Genomic DNA, 25,470 nt, shown 5'->3' on the forward strand with positions numbered 1-25,470 from the left:
TTATAAAGGCAATTTGGGAAGTTGTACTTTCCACTGTTACATTAAATTTCAAAATGTAGCTGGCCGTACCTGTTCAGTATAACATTCATAGGTTACTACTGATGAATGATTTGCCCTTCTTCAGCATGCTACAACCATCACAATAGGATTCCCATTCATACTATATTACTAATTTCAGTAACCGTCAATCCACGGTGGAGACCAATAACAAAAAGTTACATGCTTCTATAATCTTAGCCCACAGTGGCCTCTCCTCCATACTTATGGGTTTCCATCCCAGGGGATGAGTCCAGGGCCTTAGTTCACACAACAAATAGATTCCTCTGTACATGTTTTAGCTTTTTTGTAAGGCGCCGAAGCGTGGGCATGGCTAGCCCCCTGATACTGCCCACCTGCAACACCCATCAGTGCTTGGATCCAACTGTCGGGTTATTAAGCTTACAACTATTTTTAGGGGGATAACGGGCAGGGTGTATGCAGGAAATGGGACTACGGACTAATGGAAAAGATGTTGGACTGATGTTTTCAGAGCGATTCAGATAATATTTGTAAGACAATGCCGAGTTCTCTCTAGATCAGATTGTGGAAAGGGAATACATGCAGGGAGAACAACCTCCTGGTTGATGTGTAATGAAGCCACCACTTTAGGGAGAAAGGCAGGAAGAGTTCTGAGAACAACTTTGCCTTTGTGAAAAACTGCATAAGGCTCAGAACAGCAAAGAGCTGGAATTATGCTATTATTCTGGCCAATGTAACTGCCACTAGAAAGGCAGCTTTCCGAGTCACTAGGAAGTCACTAGGAAAGTCATATGAAGCCATGGGTTCAAAATGTATGTGAACAAAAGCAACCAAGACAACATTTAAGATCCCATAAAGGAAGGGGCATTGACAGTGGGGGATACAAATGTAAAATCCTAGATTATCTGTGGGCAAAACAAGCCACTGAGTGCTTATGTAAGCCCCGATAGCTGATAAATGCATTCTACAAGAATCAACTTTGACCTGTGAAGCACCCATGCAAAGTAGGAAAGAGAGGCCATCAACCAGGGAAGATGAATGATGAACAGAGCCATGCTCAAGCATCCAGTGAAGGGCACAAGTCTGCTTGCTTATACTGCTTTCGTACGCAATCTTTTCAAGTTGCCTGAATTACACCCAATTTCTTGTCAGATGAACTTAGATTGACATAGACTAGAATCTCAGCAGCCAAGTCACTAAGTTCATTGATCAAGGGGTGGGATGAACAACTTGACCTCTTCTGGCTGAGAAGGTTCGGCAACAAGGGAACCTTTTTTATTCAGTCTTAGAAACTCTGAGTACCACATGTGAGTCGGGCAGTTTGGGGCATTTGGAATCAGGAGGCAATGAAGAGAGCTCTGACATTTTTCTGAAACTCTCATTATCAAGGGGACAGGAGGAAACACATACAGATTCCTGTGATTCCATGATATTTGCGGCTGTCTCCCAGAGAATCCAGACCTTGACTCATCCGATATGCATAAAGGCTGAACTTACAGTTCTTACTTGTCAGAAATAAATCTACATTGAGGGCTCCCCATATCTGAAATATTTCCTGTAGCACTCACTGCTTGAGTTCTTACTCGTGATTTGGGTTTGAGGAGAGGCTAAGCTCGTCCGCTTCCAGATTTAAATCTCCAGCAAGATGAAGAGCTTAGAGTATCACCAAAAAAGTGATGGGTGGAATGTTTTTAATGAATCAAAGCTAAGAGCATCACCTCGTGTAGAAAGGTTCATTTTAATATCTGAAAAGCTAGTTTGGGGCTGGGGGAAAGTTGTGACGAGTCAATGGATTCATTCTCTTCTACCCAGGGGGAGCCTTTACCTTTGAGGCTAGGGATGTGAGCCCGCTACGTGATACCATTTCTAGGGGAAGAGTCAAGCTGGACCTCACCAGGAGAGACTCCCCCCTTGGGGACAAGAACTCCTGCTCAGATGATGAACTCCCTGCCCAACTCACGCAACAACCCAACATGATAAATCCCGCTGGGAGAAGAGAAGAATCACTATATATCTGCTACTGTGATGTGCCATATAAGGAAAAGTACCTGTCTGTAACTGTGACAAAGAAAACCAAGGGAATAATAATGAGCACCAGTCCAACACAGAGGGAGGTCTGAAACGTTACGCAGGGGAAGCCCCAGCGCAACATCATAAGCATTGAAAGAGGAGATTCAGGAGAGAAAGAAGCCCAGGAAGTTCAAAGCTGTACTGGCAGCAGACCGAGCAAAGCAGAGAAGGCGACATGGCTTCCTATGAGCAGAGGAGGCTTACACTTAACGTTGCACCAAATGGGAGAAAGGCTCTGGAAAATCAAGCAAATGAGTCCAGGACATTAGGAAGCGACATCCAGACCAGGCAACCCGTGAGAAGGCATTGGGAAAAACTCCCCAGGTAGAGAAGCCAAGCACGAAGTGACACTGCAGAGTGTGTCAAGGAGTGTGGAATAGAATACCCAAGATACCGTCCTGACCCAAGGAGTAGAGTCTGTGAGACGGACTACCGACCCGGTGATGCACTCTCAAGACAACAAAGGTAACGGGAAGAATGGGATATCCGGAAAGTGTAGTGGAGTCTAATGAATACCATACTCATATTTGTCAAAGTAAGACGCAGTGGAACCAGAAGAGGGAGAATTACTACTGGGTTCATCATACTCGTCTCAGTGAAAAGCGAAGCAATAACAGGATTGAGGACATTGACAATTAGACAATTGATTATAATTCTCAAGATAAAAGTTAGGCATCAGAGAAAGAGAGACTTTCAATTATATAGGAGAAAGACAGATTGGAAGAAACTCCAGGAAAAAGAGCACCTGTAAAGAGGAGAAGGGGAAGGCAGGGAATTGGAAAAGTCTCCTAAGTGAACTGAATGAACTGTTGCAGTTGATCGCTAAGAACTATCTAAAGATCTTATATTGAGAAGAACTTGGGTAGAAAGCAGCCCAAGGAGAAGGGAGTCATTCCTGGACTTCAGTTGTTTTGCATTAGTGGTAGACATTTACAATTTGCTTTGGCATTGGGTTAAATGTGACAAAGAATCCCTGGTCTACATGGATTTCTTTGATAGAATAACATCTAAAACAAAATGCAACCAAAGTGAATGCATTTGAAGAAACGCCAGCCAATAATGGACAAATCTGAAGTTAACACAGGACGATGAGGAGGGTCCTGAAAAGGTGTCCCCAACAGCAGATTGTGTTCGTTACTCCACCATCCCAGGTCTGTCTTCAATTTAGTGGCAGTAGCCAGTGAGTTGATATGACTTAATTTTATTACTGACAGAGAAGAGGGAGCCAGTATCAGTCCAAGTGTGTTCATTAGAACTTTGTGGGCATAAGGCCATCCTCCTCTCTCTGTTCTCCCTGGAGATCCTCCCTAACCCAGGCGGCCATGTCTCCAGGTTAGTGCTATTCATCAGCGATCCCTACTGTATTGTCTCTATTTTAATGTACAGAGATCTGCCCAAGACTCTGGCTCTCAGACTCCCTCAGGGGCTTTCTATCTGTCCCTTCTCTGTCCAATTGTTAGTGTTCTACGGGATACAAGAATGTGCCGTGCATTTTCTCTGTTGGCATCGCCTAGAACCAGTCACGCTTACTCTCACCTTGCCCTTCTAACTCTAACGCCTTCCACTCACAACCTCCCCACCAACCTTCTGTCCCTCTGATGTTTCACTCTGCCTTTGTCCTGCCTCCACCATTTGATATTAACTCGTCTTACCCACTACTACTAAAGCTCCTCCTCCCGCTTCTACACTCCTCCTTCCACTAACACCACTACTCTCTCACTACTAATCGCCTCGTAAGAAATACCACCAATACACTCTCACTCCTACACTCCCCCTTCCCCTACCACTGTCCCACTACTACTCTCCTCCCTCCCCTTCTACCCACACACCCTTCTTTCAATGACTCTTGTTCAATTCACATTCACTCTTTACTCTAACTCATTCTCTTCACTTGGAGCAGTCTGCAGAACCACTGTCACCCTCCTTCCTGTATCTTTCCAACTTCCTCTGCCATAGACTACTGCTCCCTCCTCCTTCCTCATGTTGGTCTCTTGGTCATCTTCCACTCCTGCTTATCACCTCACCCAGCAACCCCACACTGTTTGTTCCAGGCTTATATCTTCCTTGGCCTGTTTGGATTGGATAGCTGCCCTCAGGGGCGTTGCTAGGGGGGGGGGGACTAAGGGGGCTATAGCCCATGGTCTTTTGGTTGTAGCCCCGGATAGAATCTCAGGAGCTACAACCAAAAGACTAGCTAGCCCCCAGTCCCAACAGTTCCGACATCAGCGTAGCCCCAGGTCTTTTCCAGGCCTAGCAACTCCCCTGGCTGCCCTTGTCTAATCGGTCTTCTCCTTTTCTCCCCAGTCAGTGCATATGCCTGTGATAGGTTTAAAAATGGGGCAAGACCCCACCCACACACTCCGAGCAAGTCTTTGTGGAGGTTCAGGACTTCTCCAGCTCGCCGCAGTGGTGTAGATGAGTTTTGGTGTTGGGGCTTGGGAATGCCTTCGGGTCTTCAGCAGTTCTGAAGTTGTGGCTGCGACCGGCATCACATGATGTTGATGCACCAGACCTTTTCACCCTGGGTCGAATCGCAGCGCCATGCCTCTTTTGCTAGCTTGGGTCCCTTTCACATTCCACTTCTCCACTGTGGCAATCAATGTAGCTAGTCAGGTAGGATGTCTGGAATCTTGCCCTTTGTGTCGACTATTAGAAATGTTTGTTTCCAGTGTGCAACTGAAGGTGTCCTGTCCTAAATGTAGCCTATAGCTTGAAGCACTATATTTGTGCTTTAGTTTCCACTGTGCCTCAGCAGATGCAAAGTTACACATCTTTGAGTTTTCAGTTTGAACACTATGTAGTATTAATATTCGGGATTTCCATTTATTTGCTCAATTTCAGAGAGGCAGTTTTACACAGTACTAGTCCATTTTGCTCTCTTAAGAGTGCTTTTAATGATAAACTGTGTGCAGGGGTTGTTCTGATATTCTATGCGCTATAGGGTATTTTCATTTGAGTGCGGATTTGATGCCCCTGAGACATTATGACTTCAGTTGTACCCCATATCCTGCTGTTTAGTATGTCCCCTCATGTCCTCCTGGTATTTCTGTGCTTCATAAGGTTGAGGTGGGGAATGTGACTATGTTGTAAAGGACATAGTATACTTTGTATCTGTATCCTTGCAGGTTGCCTTTCTGCAGGGGGGGGGATTACCCTAATCTCTCTACCTAACAAGTAGAACTATATGTGGGGTTAAAAGGTACATTACATTCAAAGAGGATCTAAATTGTTCACTGTGAACTACTTATTCCGAGTCCTGCCTTTTATTTTCTGACATAGAGTCTGGAGACAGTATTTGGGATATTGACCAGCCCCTGTTGGCAATAACCTAGGTACTTACAATAGTTCGAGACAAACCTCTTGTGTACATATCTGGCCTGATTGTCGGCTTGTCCTTTTGTCACTGTCATCTTCTTATGATGTAAAAACTCAGGCACGTACAGGTACCCATACCTTGTTTACCTGTCACGTTAGCAATGATACACCTCAGGTTCATGAGGGTGTGTGTTTGACTGTGGCATGGGTGGTTTTCACTTCATGGGTACAAAGGCGGTTACATATGGTCCTAGTTCAGGGTCCAATTCGATGCTACAAACAAGACATCAGGGCTTTCGCACACTGTAAATATCCTTCAGTCCACTCGCAGTCTTGTGGTATTTAAAGCTTTTTAGCACGTTTCTCTCTTGATCTTGATGGTTGCTCCAGGAGACAAGTCGCGCTGTTGGGATCTGCAGTCGTCGATACAGATACAGAACTTTCCTACAGGGCATGACGTTGTGATGCTCCTTTTGCACAAGGGTCACCTTCAACAGGTACTAACTGCCTGGGTGCTTTTCAAATGTAAGTTGTTATCCACTATCTGTAACGCTCACCTGGTTCCCCCGGAGGCGCAGGTCTTGATCTGGCGAGGATACTGTCTTCAGTGTTAGGCGCAGGGTTCGTTTTGCTCCCGGACTGGGCCCCCTTCCCACCGACAGTTTAAGCTGAAGAGTGAGATGTCTGCAAGGGTAAACCAAGGTATTAGTGTTTGGAAGGTTCGGAAAGTTCCTAGCCCCTCTCGCCCTTTCTTTCCCCGTGGAAATGGGTTGATATTGCGCTTACCTTATGTAGGTAAATGCCTCTTGATAGCAGAGGATTTGCTGAGAACGAAGACGCCGTTAATGCACGAGCGTGCCTTGTAAGTATTAAAGTTCCTTTTGCATTGTTCTCTTCTCTTTCAAAAGTCTTAAGTCTGTAAAGTCTATGACTTTCCCTTTTCAGATGCTTTTAAGATGAAGATTATCCTTCTAATGGCACGTGAGTAGAAAGACTGCACTAGCGCTGGAGAATGCTCCGTAATGTCTCTTTTGTCTTTGCAGGTACTGAGGTGCAGCGCGAACAGATTGAAAGCGAACGTAACACAGGTAAGCAGTCTTGTAACTAAGCGTTACTAACCAATGTATCTTGCCTTGCAGGTGCCGGAATGCAGCGCGAGCTGAGTTGGAACGGGCGTAACACAGGTAAGCAGAACTTGTAGTTGAATATTACTGACCGATGTTCTCTCTCTTTGCAGATGTCGGATGCCGGAAGAGAAAGGCAGAAAAAGGCGCCTTGGATGCTGCCGTTGGATTAGGTAAGTAGATTCACTGCCTTTACTTTAGCCTAACCTGTGCCTTTGTTTTGCAGGAGCTGCAGAAGACTGAAGAAGACTGAAGATTGGATTCCAGCAGGTTATTTCGTGTTCACAGGATCTGGAGCTGGAGGTTTCCTGGAGCTGACACGGTGAGCGTCCTGCTGCAGATGCAGAATAACGCGAAGCACGTGAAACCAATCGGGTGTGGTTTAAATAGCCTTCTGTAGTGCTTAGGCGTCGCCTTCCACGGCCTCACCCAGGTAAGAAAAGAGTTCCAGATTTCTAGAAGAGTTTCTGTGTTCTGCTTCCAGGGAGTGGCTCCTGCTCCACCCAGACAGAAAAAGTAGTTCCAGGCAGAGAAGGATCAGGAGACCAGTTAGCTGGTAAGTAAGCAGCATGGTCTGCTACAGGTAGGTCCACCAAGCACTCTTATCTAATATGAGCCCGGCGCTTCCTGTGCCGGGACCAGTCATCATCATGAGCCTGGCGCCACTGGCGCCAGGACAAGGTCCAGAGGGTCCCTATAGGGACTGGCTGGTTCCTGGGATCAGAGTCATGGGCCTGCTTCCAAGGTCGTGGGGCAAGTCCTGACCCCTTGGAAGCAGGGATCATGACACTATCCAAGAATAGGGCTCGAAATTAAAATTGGACAAGCAGGGGCTAAAAGCAGCCCCTGAGTATCCAGAATCAACCAGTGACCAGGAGCTACCAATGGAGAATGAGGAGCTTGTACATAGCGTTTCGCAAATCTAACTTCCATGTAAATTGGAAACACAACAATTTGTGTGTTATTTTGCTTAAAATGTTTTATATGTGTCATAATGTGTTTTTATAGATTCTCCCAAATGCACAGAGTTCAATAGCTCCTAGCTCCACTCAATTTCGAACCCTGCAAGAGTTACCTTCCTATACACAAGCACACTCGAAGCTCTATTATCTACTTTTCAGACGCAGGCCCATGACAGGTTCTGGTCCCTTAGCACAAGTCAGCCCACAAAAGGATCATCCTTCTTCTCAAGAAGTATCTAGCCTGCATCAGGCGGATAGAACTCCATTTGAGTTCTTGTAGTCTAAGTTCCAAAAAGATCTTGGCTATAGCACCATGCAGGCTTTGTGCATGGTGCCTCCATTGCAAGGCCACAAACTGAGCAATACTTTTTATCAACCTCCTCCTCCTCCTCGGCAGTCAACATACCTCTCTGGAATACCATCATAACTTCCTCACTGATGGCTTCTGTTTGCGGGTCAGAAGGAGGACACATACTCAGATTTTCCATCTCACGTCTGACATTTATTAACTTATATGTGAAAACACCTAAGTTTCCCTATACTAAGGGTGTTCCCCCCAACACAATTAAGGTGCTCTCTGTCTGCTGTCCAAACTACCCTGTCCTAACCCTCCCACTATTAGAGCAAAATAAATACTAGAGAATGACTTCCGCCTTTGTGAATAGGTTCTTGCACCCAGTTCAAAAGTTATTAGCAATTCCTTTGATTAAATCATTCAGTTCTGATATTGGGTTCTTCACTGTCTCAACTGTCTTTTCCCCTTGTTTAATCTTCCTTCTTTGTACTTCTCTTTTCTTGCTCTTTTTATATTTGCCCCTTTCCTTTGTTCTTCTTTCACTTTTAGCCTTACATCGTGTCTGAAACAGACATCAATGTCTGAGAGGTTATTCTTACTCTTTTCATTCACTTTTGTTACTTTGTTATAATTGGGACGAGTATAAGCACTCCAATCCTTATTCTCACTTTCTTCATTCATGAGAATGCGCACTCCAGACTGGGTCTCTCGCTTTTCCTGTTACCTGATTTGTTCAGCGATAATGAGACTGGGATTCGTGGCAGCTCAGGACCCTCTTTTCCAATTGTCAGGTTGGCTTCCAGATTCATCAGGAATCTCCTCATTCTTCCTCCGATCGGTTCACTATGCAGAACCGTGTTGTAGGCGGTATTGGCATAGTTAACGGAACCCGGGTCCCCCACAATGGTCTTGTGGTCACGCCACCACTTGCCTTTGATTCAGGACGCTCCACTTCAGCATCTTGCGTCTCCTTCTCTCTCCAATGCGTGGAGTCAGAGTCTGCTCCCATGCTCACTGATAAAGTTGGACACTGCACGTCCAGTTGTTCCTTCTCATATTGTGACAAGCTGTTTTGAAGCTGGCGGGTTGTTCGCTTTCAAGGTCCCCGCCTGCCATTCTTATTATGCAGTTTTGGGACTTACTTGTTGCAGCGTCAAAGTCTTTTTTCTTTGTTTGATTACGGCTCTGTATTCTTCCAATGGGTTTCCTCGTCTCAGTGTTCCATGATTTTTTCTCCATAAGTATAGTTAAAGTATTTGAATGGCAATACCATATTCTAAGTGGTTTATCACACAGTTCCTTATTAGCTTTGGTCGCAGGTGGGTCGGTGAGATTTTGGTTAGGGAGTGCCCCATAAGTACGGGAGTCCTTGTCCCGAGGTGGTTAGTCTCTCCCAGTCAGGTCCCGCTTGCCTCTACCCCTAGGGATGGTATTGCGTAGCGGGCTCACCTCCATAGCCTCACAGGCAAAGGCTTCCCTCTTAGAAGTGACACTTTCTTCTGTCATCTTTCATACTTTGTGTACCAACTGAAATGTCCCAACAATGCATTTCCTTTCTTCTACTTATTATTTTCATGTGTTGTGTATCTCCTTATTCCTGTGGTTGATAATGGGCTTAAGATAGCTATCTGCTACCTTGGGATGCTGGAGTATTGTAGAGAAACCCCTCAATGCTCACACCAGAAAAAAAATACAAACCACTATGGAAAAAGGCCCAGCACACCTCTTGCAAGGAGGTTTATTCTCTTATTTTTTTTCATTCTTTTTTTTTTGTTGAAACTTTTATTTACAAATTATCATGTTATAAACAATACACCAACCTACAAAAAACAGTCAGAAACTAGACAAATCACTGCATTTTAACACATAACTATGTACAGTACGAGATACAAATTACACCAAAACCCTCCTCCAAATCAATTACATCTCCCAATCACCCACCCCCAAACCCACCAATTACACATATACAACATCAAGTCTAATACAACTAAAAGAAATCTACCCCAGATTTTCTCGGACAAACCCAATTTGCCATCTCTCCTGTAAAGTACCCTCTCCATCGCTGCCAAATCATGCATTTCAGTCAGTCATGTCTCAATATTCAATGACAGTGTAGACTTCCAATTCCGCATAATAATTTTCTTACCAATCATTGTTCCTCTGAACAACCATTTCTTCTGATTCTGACTGAGATCATCCAATGATTCATCACTCCCCAATACCACCACTTTGAAATCCAGGACAGGCAGTCCCTCTATCACCTCATCACACACCCGTCCAACCTCACCCCAGAACAATCTCACCAACCTACAGTCCCACAGCAAATGCTCCAACGTACCAGACTCATGCATGCACCTCCAACATTCAGAACTCTCCAACATCCCTCTTCTACACATTATCTCTGGTGTCCAATAAATCCGATTAAGAATCTTTATCTGTCTCAACCTCTCTTTAAGTCCCAATGAGCACATCTTAACATTCACACTCGTTTGTTGCCACAAGTCTTCTGCGATATCTGACCCAATTCTTCTGCCCCACTGCTCCCTTTGCGAATCATTGCCATGGTAATGTGGCACAATCACTTTATACAATTGACTGGCCAGGCCCCCTTCTCTTCCTACCACATTCCTAGCAAACATATTCAAATCGATTTTCAGCTCCAAGTCAACATGTCCTATTGCATGTTTAAGTTTCAGATAGTCAGAGGCTTTAAAGTTCTCTATGTTATACTGCTGCTGCAGTTCCCTTGCAGTCATCCAATTGTCATTTCTAAACAGGTCAGCCACCCACCGCACTCCTCCCAAAAATAAATCCGCCCAAAAGACCACATTACCATTTATTCTAATAGCGGGGTTCAACCATATCGATGCACCTGGTTCTTTAAATGCGTCCACACCCAAATACCTACACAAATTCTTCCATGTACTCCTTAAGTTCTCAATCAATAGATTTAAAAAAAAAAAAGGTTTTATTAATTTTAATCAAACCAAACAACAATACAACCAAACATGCAGTGCATTTTACAACAATGCCATTGTTCAATACTCAATCTTGATCACTGCTCCCCCCTCCGACCCCCTTGCATGAGCCTGTTTATTCTTCGTACTCTGTATCTGCCGTACGCAGCAGGGTCTCACTTCCCATAGATTCTGTTTGGTCTTGTGTTACTCCAAATAATTCCGCTATTAATGATTTCCATGCCATCAGGGAACCTGTCTCTTCCTCCCCCCTGCCGTGCTTGCCTCTTGCCATACCATTGTTTCTGCCTCTGCCCATTTCTGTAACTCTTTCCACCACACCTCCACCCGTGGTTAGTGACAAGTCTTCCATCCCATTGCAATCCTTCGTTTAGCAAGCACATATGCTAAATCTTTCAATTTACCAACATGTTTAAGTTTGGATGATCTGGGGAACCCTCCCAACAAGCAGGCCCAGGCTGTATCTATAATTATCGTGACCCCCTTTTCTGCTAGCTTTTGTGCGACTTCTCCCCAAAAACGCTCGATTACAGGGCATGACCAAAACACATGTGTCATATCAGCATTTTCCTCGGTGCACTTGGGACACGCTTGTCGTCCAGCGTTTCCAAACTTGGATATCCTCATAGGTGTCATATAGGCTCTGTGCGTTATGTATAGTTGTATTTGTTTCAGTCTCGCATTTCTTGACACCTTTTTGTGGTATCCCAGGGCTCGTTCCCACATCCCATCTTCTATCGGGGTTCCGACTTCCGCTTCCCAATCTAGTCTCAATTGTGTCAAGTCCTTCCGACCTTAGACATCAACATCTCATACAGTCTAGAAATCTCATGCCCCCCACTCCGATATGTCATATATTGCCTCTATAAACGCGTCTGGTTCTTCTTCTAGTACTGTTTCAGGCCATGTTTTCCTAATTCTCTGCACCATCCTGTGATATGTCATGTACTGGCCCGCATGCAGTCCCGTTTCCTCCTCAAGAGTTTCAAAATCCAAAATGGTCCCCTCCTGCCAAACATCTCCCAACGTTACCAACCCCACCGATTCCCAGTGAGTCCTGATTATTGCCCTTAACTGCGTGTCCTCCCCTGCCAACGCGACTAGCGGTACCTGCGGGGAGCATGGGAATGGGTTCTCCATCACCCGGCATGCCCGACGACACATCTGCCATCCAAGCGTCATCATCCTAGGGCGCTCTTTCATCTCAGGGGTCTCTTCCTCCGAGAGCCACTTAGCCACATATTGCAGCTGACTTGCTACCTAATAAACCTCAAAATTAGGCAGTTTTATCCCTCCTTTTTCATAGAAGTTCTGTAGCTTCCATAACGCCACTCTGTTTCGGCCACCAGAAATCCCTACAAATACTGTTCAGTTTAGCAAAGAACTTCTTAGGTATCATATATGGAATATTAGTGAAATAATGCAGGAGCCTAGGCAGGACCACCATTTTTAGCATTGCACCCCGTCCCATCATAGCTACGGGCAACTTTACCCAAAATCGCATACACTTCTCAATTTTCTGGATTGCCACCTCAGTATTGTGCCTATGTTCCTCCTCTACCGTGTGGTATACGTCTATCCCAAGATACCGGAAAGAACGCACCGCCCATGGTATTTGCAGCACCGGTATCTGTTCCTCGGGGGTTCCCTTATAACTGCCCAGCGGGAACATAATAGATTTCTGAGGGTTCACTGCTATCCCAGACAGCCCTGCATACCTCTCCATCACCTCCAGTATGTACTGGAGATTTTCCTCTGGATACCTTAAGTATAGCAACAGATCATCTGCATATTAGGAGATCAAGTGTCGTCCCCCCCACCTCAATACCTATCGTATCATATTGTTGTCTAAGGTATATCGCTAGGGGCTCTAGGGCCAATACATAAAGCATCGGGGACCAAGGGCACCCCTGCCTAGTGCCCCTGCAAAGTTGCCATCTCTCAGATATTACTGATCCTGTTCTAACTCTGGCCAGTGGTTCACTATACAGCATCTTTGCCCACCTCATGTACCCAGGTCCCATCCCATATTTCTCTAAGGCCGCCAGCAGCCATGGCCACTTGACCGAATTAAAAGCTTCGACCGCGTCTAAGGACACAATCGCCATTTCGCCTCCAGTCACACTACCCCATTCAACCACCCGTCGGAGCCGCCTATGGTTATGAGTTATGTTCCTATTCGGGACATAGCCTGTCTGAGCAGGGTGAATTAACTTGCCAATTACTCTTCGCAATCTGTTTGCCAGGACAGCCGTCAATATCTTACTGTCCAGGTTCAGCATCGAGAGAGGTCGGTAAGAGCCACAGCTGTGCACAGGTTTATTGGGTTTAGGGAGTGGTATAATGATCGCCTCTCTGAGTGTTTCAGGTAACCGTCCTACCTCGAACACTTCATTGAGCATTTCTAACATTGGGGGGAGCACTTCTTCCTTGTATATTTTATAAAACTCACTCGGGAGCCCATCCGCCCCTGGGGTCTTAAAGGTAGGTAGCTGTCTCACCACTTCTTCTAACTCCTCTAAGGTGATTGGTGCATCTAGCTCTTCCCTCTCCTCCTCACTGATCATAGGTAGTCCTATGTCTTCTAGCGTTTCTAATATTTCTTCTTGGCTACCTCCTCTCTTGTCTGTATATAGCACCTTGTAATATTCTGCAAACTCCCTGTTGACTCCTTCTTGGGTCTCCACTACACCACCATCTTCTCTCATTATCATTCTAATCGTAGGTCTGGGAGCCTCGCTCTTGTATAGCCATGCTAAGAGCCGTCCAGTTGTTTCCCCTCCCGCATGCTGTCTCTCAATATATTTTTTTGTAATTAAGATTGCAGAGCCTTTCCCAGTATTCAGCACATTCCTGCTGCAGCCTGAGAACCCGCTCCATGTCTTCGCATCCCCTTTTTAATGCTCCCTCCAATTCCTTTTCTGTTCTTTGTAGGTCAGCCAGAACTCCGCCCTGCAGGCCTTTTGATTTTGCTATGCAACCCCTCGCATTACTACCTTAAAGGCTTCCCATAATGTGCCCGCTGAGTTAACGCTACCCGTATTTTCCTCAAAATAATTGGTAATCTCTTCTCTTATATCTTCTCTAAAAACTGGGTCCTTGAGCGCATCCGCGCCAAGGCGCCACGTCGGGATCCGTGCTCTCAGGGGGCGGTATTGCCACCCAAAAACCAATGGTGAGTGATCCGAAAGGACCCTCCCCTTATATTCTATCTGAGTGGTCTCTGCTATCACATCCGACGTGGCAAAGATATAGTCTAGCCTCGTATGTAGGTGCTGCGGGGCGGAGTAATGCGAATATTGCCTCTCCTGGGGGTGTGCTGTTCTCCATACATCTGTCAGACAAAAGTCATCTAGCAGTGTCTGTAATACTTTCGCCGCACGGCTAGGTCGATCCATTTTGCCATCCGATCTATCTATGTTGGGGTTCAATACACAGTTAAAATCCCCACCCCAGATCACTGCGCTACCCACACATATGGAGAGGCTGGTACACAGAGTCCTAAAATACGCTGCCGTGCTCTGATTAGGGACATATGTGTTTACAATGCTTATCTACTTATTTTCTACCAGCCCCCTCAGCATGACCATCCTCCGATCTGTCTCAGCCACCTCCTGTAGTGGTTGAAATGGGACGTGTGGTACAACCCAGATTAGTACTCCTCTGGCATACGCAGAGTATGCCGAGCCCACCACCACCCCTTTCCATTTCTTCACAACTAACTCCATCTTTTCCCGAGTCAAATGCGTTTCCTGCAGCAACGCAATATCTATTTTTTGCCTTCTTAGATACAGCATAACCTTATTCCTTTTTAAATAACTGTTGAGTCCCCTGAAATTCCATGTAATTATTTTAAGATCCCCCATGACTCATTATTTTCTCTCTTCTCCATCTCTACCAGCTTCCGCCCTCCCGCGCGATACAGATTCAACCGTCTAATGTTTCTAGATAGGCTCATGTTCAAACTTAAACTCCCCACAACTATGTACATCTCAAACTCTCCCTCCTCCCTCCCACCCCCCTCCCAACTCTTCCCCAACAACTCTCCCTCCAACTGTTGCCCAGCTCCATCCCTGGATCTCAGGCCCCCCCACACCTAGCCCTGTCTGGCGCAAGCCTATGCTCAGGGCTCAGTAGGCTGAAGTCGCCCTAGCGGCCACTCAACTACTAGTTCTCAGGGGTGGGTTTCTTCAGTCCCTTTGCTCCTATTTCCCATTCTGTTACGCTTCATGTAAATTCTATGCAGCTCCTTATACATTTTAACCACTATATTCCAGTCCGTATAGGGGCACGGGGACAAGGGGCCACACAATGTCTCTCCAATCTCGTTTATCTCCATATGACAATGCCCCCCTCCCACTTACCCCCTCAGTGTCCACGATTCAGGTTCCTCAATCATTGTGTTCCTGGTGATCTCGGTCTGCCTCTTGTTCCGGGCAGCCCTGCAAGTCTAACCATGACACCACCTCCTCCGGTGTGTCAAAGAAAAGCACTCTACTCATGTGCAGCACTTTCAGTTTTGCCGGATACAGAAGCATATACTTGATGCCAGCCGCACGCAGCCTCCTTTTGACGGCCACGTAGCTATACCTTTGCCTCTGCACCAGCAACGTATAATCCGGGTATGCCATGATGTTGGTAGATGCTCTTTCTATTGTTCCACCCTTATGAAAAATACTCCAGGATCTTTTCTCTATATAATTCAGGATCCTTGCTATTATCGGTCTCGGCGGTGCCCCACGTCGTGGTTTTCTCATCAGGGCACGATGTGCACGCTCCACAGTAAATCCTTGCGAGAGCTTATCTGCTCCTATCGCCTGTAGGATCATGTTCTCAACATAGTTAGTGGAATCCTGGCCCTCCTCCCCCTCCGGCAGGCCGACCACCCGTATATTGTTTCTTCTCGCCTTTCCTTCTGCTTCTTCCACCCGATTCTCAAGATTGGTAACTTGCTGTTTTAGCACGTGGACTTCTTTTGCATTGTTCGTGCTGACGTCAGTGTTGATCTTTATTGCACTTTCTAGACCACTTGTTCTCTCTGCCAACACCCTAACGTCTTGTCGTAGCAGGGTGAGTTCCGTTCCTACCGCATCAATTTTGCTCTCTAAGTCCGTCCACAGGTCTGCCATTGCTGCTCTCCAGTTGGTGCTTAATTCAGTTATGGCCGCCAGAATTTGATGCTTATCCCCTTCCGGGGCAGCTGCCGCGGGAGTCGCAACCGTATCCTGCGTCGCTGTTGTAGGGGTCTTCTGTACTTTTGTGAAGACCTCCATTGTGGGTTGTTTGGTCTTAGCTCTTGGCCCTTTCACTGACATTGCGCTGCTTTCTTGCGTGTCCAGTTCTGACTTTACGGTGTTAATATGACACTCCCAGGTCTTCCGGCCATTGGGGTCACTTCCTCTGCAGCTTACTTGTGTTATGGCGCATAGGTTGTATTTCAGGTGGATTGTAACCTCCCACGTTCATTCTCCATGTGCCTTTAGTTGGTATAGGCTCCACAGACACCTCCTCATATACTCGGCCTGCCTGAGCACATACAGTGTATGTAAAGTTTGGGTGCACCTTCTCCTCTTAGAGTTATGTTACTTTCTTGCACTTAGCAGCTATAGGGTCATCAGTGTGGCCTCGCCGTGCATCCCTGCTGAACCCAACTGCATTACGTTTCGCAGGCCGTGTCCAGCCTGCCAGGTGTTCTTCCACAGTTATTCTCTCACAATGACATTAATTGTCCCCGGTTCTTATCCTCATGCGCACACTCTGCATTTCTTCCGGCCTGCTCGTACTTGCAGAGATGCACGCAAGTTTGTTTCCTGCTTTACCTGCCACCGCAGCTCCTCCGTGTCAAGGAGGCACTGCAGTGCTGGATGACACAGTACATTCAGCCAGCAACACCCGCCCCAGGGGTCTCCATTTCGCTCCGCAGGTCACTTGGGATATTTCCTACTGCAGCAATGTCCTGCTTGCAGGCCGGCAACTGCCTCAGTCTGTTTGGGGCGGTCGCACCATCAAAGGGGCGCACTCCTCTAGTTTCCTTTGTTCTCAAGAGTTCTCAAGCGCCGCCATTACCCTTTTCCTCTTGCGGCTGGCACCAAGACACAATGCATCTCCCGAACAATTTCTTGGCTGCAGTGACTCAGGCAGCCTGCCCACCGCGTCCCAGCGTATGCCGTGCAATTGCCAGCGCTGCTATATTGCAAACTAATAACGCCCGCTCCAAGCGCCTGCAGTCCGCACCGCAAGTCTTCAGGGATAGTCGGCTTATTGTTCCGTGGGGCCCGATTATGTCTTATCCTTCAGCGCCTCCTTATCAATGGGCACTTCGTATCCCGCAAGGGGATTCCAGCGGACCGGCACTCGCGGTGCGCCTCATCTGGGGCTCTGCCCCTGTCTCGTCCTCTTGTTCTCAATCAATAGATCTTTTCCACAACTCTGCTTCGAGATAGAAGTCAATACAGCACGCAATGTCAGAGGCCCATTGAAGCTAGTCTCAGCCTCTACCCACTCATCCTGCACCTCTCCCACAAAGGGAACCAAGAAATCCGACATGAAAGCCAGATGATACGCTCTGAAATTTGGAACCCCTAGACCTCCCCCTATGCAGTGGCAACTGCAATTTCCACAGCTTCAACTTCGGGGGCTTCTTATCCCACAAGAATTCCTGAAGCATTCTGTCCAAATCCTTCCAAAATGTTAATGGCATCATCAAAGGGACCATACTCAAAACATAATTTATTCTCGGGGCAGAGATCATTTTCAAGGCGTTCATGTTCACCTTGCCCCACAAAGAGAGATTCAATAGACTCCATCTATCCATGGTTTTTTCTCCATAAGTATAGTTAAAGTATTTGGATGGCAATATCAGATTCTAAGTGGTTTTTCACACAGTTCCTTATTAGCTTTGGTCGCAGGTGGGTTGCTGAGACTTTGGTTAGGAAGTGCCCCATAAGTACGGTGGTCCTTGTCCCCAGGTGGGTAGTCTCTCACAGTCAGTTCCCGCTTGCCTCTACCCCTAGGGAGGGTATTGCGTAGTGGGCTCACCTCCATAGCCTCACAGGGAAAGGCTCCCCTCTGAGAAGTGACACTTTCTTCTGTCATCTTTCATACTTTGTGTACCAACTGAAATGTCCCAATAATGCATTTCCTTTCTTCTACTTATTATTTTCATGGGGTGTGTATCTCCTTATTCCTGTGGTTAATAATGGGATTAAGATAGCTGTCTGCCACCTTGGGATGCTGGAGTATTGTAGAGAAACCCCTCAACGCTCACACCAGAAAAAATACAAACCACTATGGAAAAAAGCCCAGCACACCTCTTGCAAGGAGAACAAGTTTTATTCTCAAAAAGACAAGTACGCGATAGCAAAGAAATCTGCTGCCACAGAGCACTCTGGCGAAAATGACATGGGCCATAGCATTGAAGGGAAGAACGTGTCTCAACTGATGCACATCACATAGGGTACAAATGCACATAGCTGGTTGGTGCGAGCCTATACATAGGTGGCCTGCTCCATATGGGATGACAAGTCATTGGTCCCATCTTCTCCTGTCCATCTTCTTCCACGTGGTGTACTTCTCAACCAGTTATCAGGGGCAGGGCTTCTTAATTGCCAATTAAAAGCATGCCCTATCTGTGGCCTGATGTGCACCTGGTACTGCATACATGGCACAGAGGGTACTTTCGAGGTCACCCTATCTTAAAAAACCTAGCTCAATCCCAGACGTGTCAGTCCCGTTCCAGTTCTTCCCACCCCGGGCTTAACCTTGTTACTTTTCCCTCCCTGGCACCTTGTAGCACAAATCACAGGGGCCCTGCATATTCTGTTGTGATCTATCTGACAAATGGGTGCTCTAACAGTTTTATGGTTGGTGGTCTTGGGCTGGCTGGTACTCTGGAATTTTGGGGTCTTGGGACCGGGCATCAGACAATATAAATTAGGGTTTGGGCTGAAGTAGGTCAGAGGCTTGTGCCCTACGTCTCATGGGATAACTGATCGCTGGGAGCACTAAGCACCCTCATGGCCTTGTGGGGCACATTCTTTCTGGATTACACATGCTAATATAGTATGAGACAATGAGAGCGTTGGCCTTCCCCACTACTGCACGGGCTGCAACCCGCTCCTGCATACACACACGTATCTCTATGTTCTGTGCCCAAGCCTACTGTGCTGGCAGCAGCGCAGTGGCATGCTTTGATTTCAAGATGGATGCTATTTCATAAGATAGAGTTTCATTTTCTAGTGCACTCTACACCCAATCCCATAATAACCTACCCATGATGCAGCTTCTATTGACACCCCTTCACCTCCTTATAATCCCCCAAGCATCTCAAGCACTCTCTTAGGCCTCTGCCGCATTCAGAACCTCTTGGGGGCCTGAACAATCGCCCCATTTCGCAACATTCCCCCCTTTTGTTAATCCTAAATTAACAAACTTCCATGCCTTCTCCTCTATTTTATCGATTTACAACCTTGCAGCTTTCAAATATGGCGGTGTTCCCTCCTTGGGTACCCATGCTTTACACACAGACCGTAAGCTTTCCCCGGCTTGCGCATACCGTTCTGGGTATGCACAACATATATATACACCATCAATCTCCTGCTAGGTCGACACAGTGCTCTTCATAATTCTCAGGGTCTAGTGGGGGAGTTGTGATGATGCCTGGGGGCGAAGGCGTTGCTCTAATCTAACCATGCAGGGTTTGTCAGAATCATCTGTTTGTACTGCACTGTCTTTTTGTACGACAAGGTGCCCCATACACCCCATTGGAAACCATCATCATTGCACTGCTAGGCATTGCTTTAGCACAGCATCAAAGTCCCATCTGGCAGGTGCAGAAATCACCAACACGAACATGATAACTGGTACCAGCAGTTTCACGATCGTCACCATCCACAATGGTGCTCAAGAGAAAAGGTTGTCGAACCAGTCGCTTCTTTGGATGCCAGCCTCTGTTTGCATGTGGGTGCCAAGGGCGTGCAGGGTCTCTATTATATTTGTGAGGGACCCATTGTCGGCTTCGTTTGGAGGCACATATACGCAACATGCATTGACAATCTTTTTGCAGACCCGGCCTTCCACTGCTGTAAGTCCAGTACATAGCGGTTCTGCAACGCCATCAACCTGATTGCTCACATTTCCATCTTGATAGCATTGAGGCCTTGTTCAGTGTAATTTGCCAGCTGTATCACTTCCCAGCTGTTAGGGAGAATTCTCTGTTTAGGCTGAATTTCCTAACCTAATGAGTCCCCCAGCAGCTTTGCTGGATTTTTGGGGTTTATTTTTTTCTCCTGCCAAGAGTGAGACTCTTGGGCATGATTTGAGTGTGTTTCTTTGAATCTAGATGTGTTTAGTGGGCTATGGGGTATTTTACTCCATAGGGCTTCATGTGTTTTTGGGATGTGTCTTACACAGCACCCTCAGTGCAGTGACACAGGGGTTTCATAGTGACCCCCTAGTATAGACTCCATACCCTGGGACTGACTACTGTCTCCCAGGGCATGTAAAGTCACCATTGACTTTACTAGTCTTAAATTCTGAATAGAACCAGTACAAACCATCATATTGTGGACGTACTGGCTGGGGCAATTCAATTGCCCCAGGGTCTGTTAGTCGAGGGGGCACATCTGCGTCCCCCCTGATCGAGTTTTGGCTGGTGGCAGTGGATACTACTTTTTATATTCAACCGCAAATATTTTCCTATGGGATTTCCCATTGTTTTAGGCTACTATCTTTATTTAATTATTTACGGTAGCCTCGAACATACCGCTGGTTTATTTAATTAATATTAATTCTCCGGTTGGTATTTTTTGCCAAAACTTGATTCTAAAATGACATTTGTGTTCTCTTCTGTGACTCCAACCCAAGTCGAGCCCTTTGTTCCACTTTTTGGCGGGCTTCTCCACAGAAGTCCTCCAGAGTGGTGCCACTCTGTCTGGGGTACTTAGGAGGGGTAGAGGGGGATTTAAGCACCCTGGACTGAGTTGCCTACGCAACTCAAGTCGCACTCTGTCCTGATTGGCCCAAGTGGTGAGCTGGCCGGCTCACCACTTAGCATGTTTGAGTGACAGCTAGGCTGAGTGAATGGGGCTTTCTGCATAAAAGCAGGGCTTTGGGGACTGGAACTTCAGAAGTCGCCACAGGACCTAAGAGTCCGACGAGGGAGAAGCTGAGCCGACCTGCCACGACACCACCACCGGTGGAGCCCTGCTGGACCGCCTCACCACTTTTCCCAACGACAGAGGAGATCTCCCACCGGAGAGCCTTCTTACTTTGACTGGTGGGGTTAACCAGTTTCACCGTCTTTTCGCCTTCCCGACGTACCTCGTGGCCGCCTTGCCTGTGCCAAGCACCCCGGCAACCGGGATACCACGTTTTACCACGACCGCGAAACAAAGGTACCACCTTTAACCGCTAAACTCTGTGGCTGGTTTCTTCCCTGGTAGTGCAATGACCTTCATCTTTCCTCCAAGTCGAGATCTTCTCTTCCCCGACGATGCAACTTGCACCCACTGCCAGGAACAACTGCCACCGCTGGAGGATCCTTCCCACTTAAGGTACCGTGTCCCGCCTGGCTTCCCTTGCTACCGACTGTATGGGGTAGATTTAGCCCCCGGCTTTCGAACCTGGGTTAACCTGGGACACCCTGGCTAAACTTTCCTAAGCCTCTCTAAACTCTTTTTGAACTCTCTGCAAAACTTTCTAAGCCTAGAGTAACTGTGTGATCTTGGGCCATTTGTGCTCTGTTCTCTCTAAGAGTGGGCCCAGCCTTTGGACTTTGGCTCACCAGTGACTTTTGCTCTTCTGCCTTGCTAACAGTGTTCCTGAACCTTAGAGTGGTGTACCTTTCCATATTCTGTCTTTTTCCCTCCCTTTCTCACAAACTTATTGGAGTGCCATCTAGTTAAGCGCTCACCTCTGTATGAAAATAAGTGGTGTTTACTGTGACTTATCTGATAAGGAAAAAAGGGGTGTACATATTACAATAGTAACTGTGTTTAGTATATTTTACAACAAGAGTGCTGGATTATTTCAAACCGTGTGTTTTTAAATAAATAATTATATACTTTGATACCAAAGCTCTGGTCAGTGTTTACTTGTATTATTGTATCTGGGTACCTATTGTGTATACTTTGCATACTGTCTAACTCTTCTTGAGGGAAGTCTGACTGCTCAGCCACAGCTACCAGGTAAATCTGGGTGGTACAGACTGCTACCAAGCGGGTTTACTGCCAACACCTGTAGTCTTAAATCTTTTGCAGTGTTCCCTAAGGGAACTGCACAGGTTTCTGCCTAACACTGGTGTACAGCGGTGGGATTTGTATTGAGTATACACTTTAGAGTGCTTTAGGATACCTTAGTACAACTAACCACAAAGCTTAGCACTGAAAAAGTAATCTTTCTAACATGTCAACTATGGCAATTTATAGTCAAGAGTCCCTTGCTACAAAGACTGCTGATTGTTTAAGAGTATTGTGTAAGCATAAGAACCTCCTGACTAAAGGAAAGAAAATGGAATTAATAGAAAGGTTGTTAGCTAACCAAAGTCTGGATGATGGTTCAGAGGAACCTACCATGACAGAAAATGTAGATAACAGTATAGAAATTGATATTGATCAAAATGTTGATAATCTTGAGGAAGAGTCAGAAAAGGAGGGTGAGGCTGCTGTGACTGTCCCCCCCTAGGCCTCTGTCTGCTCTACCTGCTGTACCTACTGGGCCTTTGCCAAGTCCCACACTTAGTCCTCAATATCTTGAATTAGAGAAAATGAAATTTGAACTAGAGTTCAAGAGACTGAATACTCAGGCTGAACAGAGACATCAGGAACTGAATCAAGAACTAAGGCTAAGGGAAATGGAGCTCAAGCATGAGCTAGAAATGAAGAAATTATCTGTCAAAAAGGCTTCTCTCTCTGGCTCCTCTAGAAGTTCCAGTCCTAAAAAACCCCAGATGCCTAAAGAATTGGTTGGTATGTATGAGCCTAAGTTGGATGCGTTAGATTGGTTGTCTCTGTTTTAATATAATCATGGGCTCCAGAACATCACAGGAAATGACTTACTCACCTAGTTGTTCTCTAACCCAGATTTACCTGGTAGCTGTGGCTGAGCAGTCAGACTTCCCTCAAGAAGAGTTAGACAGTATGCAAAGTATACACAATAGGTACCCAGATACAATAATACAAGTAAACACTGACCAGAGCTTTGGTATCAAAGCTTCCCCCTGTTGCAACTGATGTGGTAATGGAGTTGGGGGAGGAGGATAGGAAAGAGTATGAATGTGTGAAACTAGCTCTGATAGCTAGATTTGGGAAGACCCCTTCCCAGTATCGTAAGAGGTTTAGGACCCTCAAAAAGAATGATGGTACCCCTTGGGCTACCTGGGTGAGTGAATGTTTGAAAAACTTAGAGGGATGGATTAAGGGTTACAAGGTGAACACTTATGAAGGTATGAAAAATCTTTTTATGTTGGAGTCAATTTATGATGCCTGCTCTCCTGAGCTCAGACAACACTTGGCTGATTCAAAGGAACTAGATTCCTGAAGACTAGCTAAGGCTGCTGACTTGTGGGTTGCCAACAGGGCCACTCACAAGGATTCAGGGGTCACTCAGAAAAAGGATGAGGGAAAGCAGCCACCTAAAGTGGATCCAGAGAATTCTAATACCTCCCATACCAAAGAGGGCCACAAACAACAAAATAACCAGGGTAATCCCCAGGGTAAACCGAATCAGGCTAGTGTACCTTCTGGTCAACAACCAGAAGGAGGTCAGAACAAGCCACCCTTTCAGAGAGCATTTGGACAATGCTATATCTGTAAGGCTACTGACCATATCAAAGGGGATCCCAGATGCAAGGGTAAACCTGCAGGGATCAGCACAGTCTCCTTAGCCTTCACCCCTGAGGATGAAGTACAGATGGCTAGTGCCCACTTTGAACTCTTTGCTGAAGAACCCTTGGGTCTTCAAGCAACTGTAAACTTAGAGCCTATGGGTCTGGTTAGTCCCCAGAATAGGGTTGTGTATAACTCCCTACCTGTTAACTCTAAGGTGTATTATGTGGACAGTGTTCTTGTCAATGGCCAGGATACTCCTGCCAGGAGAGACACTGGGGCCAGCAGAACAGTAGTGGATTAAAGCTTCTTTCAACCTGAGGATGTGGCAAGAGCACCAAAAGGTCCCACTAAGATGTCTGGAGGCCCTGTCCAGATGGTTCCTATTGTACCAGCCCTCATTCAGTGTAACAACATGACAGTGAGGATCCCTGTCAGTGTTCAGACTGAGGTGCCTGGGAAAGTCCTGTTGGGGAATGACCTGAGAACTCTAGGAGTAGTGTCACATACCCCCAGGCCTCCCAGTATGGAGAACCAGAACCTAACCAAATTGGCTAGAGAGGCCACCTTAAGGCACCACTCTAAGCCTGTGGGAACCTTTACTGAGACCCCCTCTACAAGCCCTGGTGTTAGTAAGTTGACCTCTAACCCAGGCACATTTCAGGCTAGTACAGTAGGGAAATGGGAGCCCCAACCACGCTCCATCATTGTTCCCCCAGTTTCAGAGTCTGTGACTCCCCTGCTTCTGAGGAAGAGGTGGATAGACCTACTGGGACCCTTCCTAGGCCTAAGAGAACTGGTAATTCTCAATGCTGGTGGAAAACCAGGAAAGAAAAGTCTAAGGCCAAAAACCTTCAGACTGGTGGAACTTCTACTGAAGACCCCAACCCAAATCCTAATATTAGGGCGGAAACTCCTAAAGTAGGTAAGGTTAGATCTAAGAGGAAGGGGAAGCAGGTACATTGCCTAACCCCAACCCCCCAACCAAGAGGCCTAAGACCCAACCTGCTCCCACAAGAGAGGTGGTGAGGAACCTTGGAAGCCCCTCTAGATCTAAGGGAATCCTTTATAAGGGCCCCTTGAAAAAGCCTAACACAGGTTCAGAAGTTGTAACTTCTGAGGGACTGGTCAACCAGGTCCCCTATAACTTTAAAAAGACTGATGTTCCTCAAAGGGTTTGTAGGTCATATAGTTTACAAAGGAAAACCTTTGCTTGGGCCATAGAACATAGGTCAAGGTGTCACCATCAAAATGCTGATGGACTCTCTAGGATGTATTTCATCGACTAGAGGTATGAGGTTCATCCAGGAGTGGATTAAATCCTCCTGTCCCTTAGTCTGGGGGGGGCGAGTGTTAGGGAGAATTCTCTGTTTAGGCTGAATTTCCTAACCTAGTGAGTCCCCCAGCAGTTTTGCTGGATTTTTGGGGTTTATTTCTTTCTGCTGCCAAGAGTGAGCCTCTTTTACCCTCACTCTTGGGCATGATTTGAGTGTGTTTCCTTGAATCTAGATGTGTTTAATGGGCTATGGCGTCTTTTACTCCATAGGGCTTCATGTGTTTTTGGGATGTGTGTTACACAGCACCCTCAGTGCAGTGACACAGGGGTGTCATAGTGACCCCCCAGTATAGGCTTCATACCCTGGGACTGACTACTGTCTCCCAGGGCATGTAAAGTCACCATTGACTTTACTGGTCTTAAATTCTGAACAGAACCAGTACAAACCATCATATTGTGGACGTACTGGCTGGGGCAATTCAACTGCCCCAGAGTCTGTTAGTCGAGGGGGCACGTCTCCGTCCCCCCTGATCGTGTTTTGGCTGGTGGCAGTGGATACTACTTTTTACATTCAACCGCGAATATTTTCCTATGTGATTTCTCCTTGT

At 46.5% G+C, this 25,470-nt stretch overlaps 1 protein-coding gene across 6 annotated transcripts in view; it reads right to left on the minus strand.

Moving 5' to 3' along the window:
• PLCE1 (phospholipase C epsilon 1) overlaps nt 1–25,470 on the minus strand; it is a 3,624,599-nt gene that overhangs the window by 1,165,002 nt on the left and 2,434,127 nt on the right. The window lies entirely within an intron of this gene.

The sequence above is a fragment of the Ambystoma mexicanum genome, chromosome 8, assembly GCF_040938575.1.
Source record: "Ambystoma mexicanum isolate Mex_15411 chromosome 8, UKY_AmexF1_1, whole genome shotgun sequence".
In the NCBI taxonomy this organism is placed as follows: domain Eukaryota; kingdom Metazoa; phylum Chordata; class Amphibia; order Caudata; family Ambystomatidae; genus Ambystoma; species Ambystoma mexicanum.